Source organism: Pseudophryne corroboree, chromosome 4 (assembly GCF_028390025.1).
Source record: "Pseudophryne corroboree isolate aPseCor3 chromosome 4, aPseCor3.hap2, whole genome shotgun sequence".
In the NCBI taxonomy this organism is placed as follows: domain Eukaryota; kingdom Metazoa; phylum Chordata; class Amphibia; order Anura; family Myobatrachidae; genus Pseudophryne; species Pseudophryne corroboree.
In genome coordinates, this window is record NC_086447.1 from 134207461 (window position 1) to 134210657 (window position 3197).

The 3197-nt window shown below is 43.6% G+C and overlaps 1 pseudogene; it reads right to left on the reverse strand.

The window, feature by feature from the left end:
* Positions 1 to 885: 885 nt before the first annotated feature.
* LOC134913147 (5S ribosomal RNA) lies at positions 886 to 1003 on the reverse strand (annotated as a pseudogene).
* Positions 1004 to 3197: the final 2194 nt, after the last annotated feature.

Below are 3197 nucleotides of genomic sequence, written 5' to 3' on the forward strand. Positions count from 1 at the left end.
AGAGGGATTCACCTTTACAGGATAGGAGGGGACAGACTAAGGTTATAAGGTGGTGTTTGGTATCCAGCTGTAGGGTATTTTAAGGGTAATATTCCGGTGTTGGTTTGCGGAAGATCGCATGTTCCTGTGGATAGTTATGTGCAGAAGCAGAATATAGATATAAACTGTATTTACTGTATATTATGTATGCGGCGGGAATCCAGAGGAGACCACCCACAAGAGCAGTTGGGAAAGACATCGCCTACCTTTTCAAATCGACCTATGACCTCTCCTGTACTGTAAAGGTGCATTCCTGTGTCCAATGGACAAAGGGATTACAGTATCCATTGTATTGCTTTTGGAAGTATTGTATAAAAAGCCTGTTGCAGCCTGGCCGGGCACAAGACTCTCAACGCTATCAACCTGATAGCGGAGGACCGGACCGGGAAGCCCACGCGAATATTCTCACGTATGTACATTGACTGTAGCCATTTACTCTGTTGTAGTGCATAATTTGTATTGTTAACCCCCTTTCAGAAATATTACTCTGTGGTGTCGGAACCCAGTGATTAACTACAAATCGGTGTTGTGTCCTCTTTTCCCTGCTAAGCTTTAAAGTGTATTACATTGCCTAACTGTACATGGTACGGGATTCATTTACGCAAATAGCGTAAAAGGTACGTAGAGTGCACATTAAGTCTAGCGGCCGCAGCGGCTCCATGGTAAAAGTGTGTTTAAAGGTATAGCTTTATGTTTAAAGATAAAATCGACATTATCAGGTACATATCAAGCTATATAACATGGATAATCAGTACCACGTTGGAAATCAAAAACTGTGTATAAACAACAAAAAAGATATGAAATGAATTGAGAATACTGTAGTAAGGAATAGTTTCCTGGGAATATGGCCCACAGCACCTAGTATTCCCTGGTGGTCTCCCATCCAAGTACTGACCAGGCCTCACCTGCTTAGCTTCTGAGATCGGACATGATCGGGCGTATTCAGGATAGTATGGCCATGGGCAGTTGGTTCAGGAAATGGAAATGAAACACTTCTGCTTTCTGTACTTGACCGGAGTGGGGCTCAGAAGAACCCAAATCCTGGCTTTCCAGATGAGAGCATGTATAAGATGGATACTTCTGCTTTCTGTTGTGATAGTAAATTAATCTGGGGAAAAGCATAATGCTTAAGCCCAGGGCTACTATCAACCAGATGAGAGGGTATCAAATGAAAGACCTATCTTTGCGACTGTTGGAGTGACTGTGCGTGAGGGTAGGAGTGGTTCTTGGTGCGGGCAAGCAGTGTCTGCGCCCAGGGTGCTGCGGCCTGGGGGCATAGCTATTGGGGGCACAACCACTGGGGCAAATCTACTGGGGGCATAGCTACAGGGGGCAAATCAATTGGGGGCACAACTACTTGGGGCAAATCTACAGGGGGCACAGCTACTGGGGGCATAACTGTGGCCACGCCCCTCCCTTATGAAGCCATGCCCCTATTTATTGCCGCACGCCTTCGGCGCTCACTAACTGTTTTACCGCTGGGGGGGGGGGCACCAGTGGAAACTTTTGCACTGGGTGCCACAAGGTGTAGAACCGGTCCTGCGTGAGGGGGTGCTTGCTGCTGTGGCTGGTGGGGTCTACAGTGGTGGGAGGGCAGCTGTTTAGCTGGGGGAGAGGAGAGGCTGTGTTGTCCAGACAGCAAGAGAGTGCTGTGAGGGGAAGAAGACGGCAGAGCTTTCCTCTAGCTCTCTACTGCGCAGCTGCTATACACATACCTTGCCTTATCAAGGTGCATACATATCAAAGGTGTTTCTGTTATAAATTCAATTGTAGGGCATTTTTTGTGTCTTTATCACAACTTATTTATCAACAGATGTATTATGTGTTATCGCAAATGTATTGCAAAAATGTGTTGAATAATTTTGGGGTTATTCAGGTTTGTTAGCAAACCAAAAAAGCACTCTAATGTGCAAAACTATGTGCACTGCAGGTGGGGCAGATGTAACATGTGCAGAGAGAGTTCGATTTGGGTGGGTTATAATGTTTCTGTGCAGGGTAAATTCTGGCTGATTTCAGTTTGAACACACCCCACCCAAATCTAACTCTCTCTGCACATGTTACATCTGCCCGCCCTGCAGTGCAACCTGGTTTACCCGTTAGTGTGATTTTTTTTTTTTTGCTAAACCATGCCTGAATAAGGCCCTTTATCTGCTTTTTTAGTAATGCAGAACACTACCGGGACCATAGAAGTGCATTGCAAGTACGACAATTGTCATATGTATAACATTTTTACTTTTGATGTTTTTTCGTCTCATTGATTCTACACTTATTGGCATGATCTGAAAGAGCAATTTGTAACCTTATTCTGAATCTGTAATGTTAATGTCATTATTACAATTATATAAATATTGTGTATAAATATTTTGTAGTAATTACATTTTGCATTTAGCAAACGTTTTTATTTCTTTATTTTTCCATCACAATATTGGAAAAACAAATGCATGCGCAGTAATCAAACTTATTGCATTTGCCTAAGGTCAAATGTGATACAAAATGCGATATATCCAGGAATAAAATCGCAAATGCAATTGTTTATCACATTTTCATTTTATCCAGCTCAACATTGAGACATATGTTAAAAATCTAATTCAGAGACTTGATAACAGGCGTTAAAAGTCTGAAATGTACAGTACAGGTCTCATTTGCAAATAATGATACATTCTGCCCTATAGAATATATTTTTGATCACTGAGAATCGTTTTGCCTATTCTCGCTGTAAATGATAAATGCTTCAAGCTGAATAAAACATGCATTGAGATTATTAAGAGGGGTGGTATTCATGTGATCGCCGGTCTGCTGACCGACAGTCACATGACCTCCTCCACCATCCCGCCGGCTCAGTATCCCGATGGTCGGCATGCCGACCAACAGGGACTATTTCCACTCGTGGGTGTCCACGACACCCATAGAGTGGGAATAGAACCCGTGGCGACCGGGATCCCGGCGTCGGTAAGCTGACCGGCGGTCAGCCATACTACACCCATTAAGAGTGCTACCCTCAATAGCGATGGGAAGATCAATTTGGTAAAGTCTATTATTGCCATCAAAAAACCTGCGGCGCGGGGAATCATTCAATAAAATTGCTTTTTTTCCATGCAGGAAAATCGTGATTCACACGCAGAAGCACACTGACTCTGCGTAAACTGTGGAATCAATGT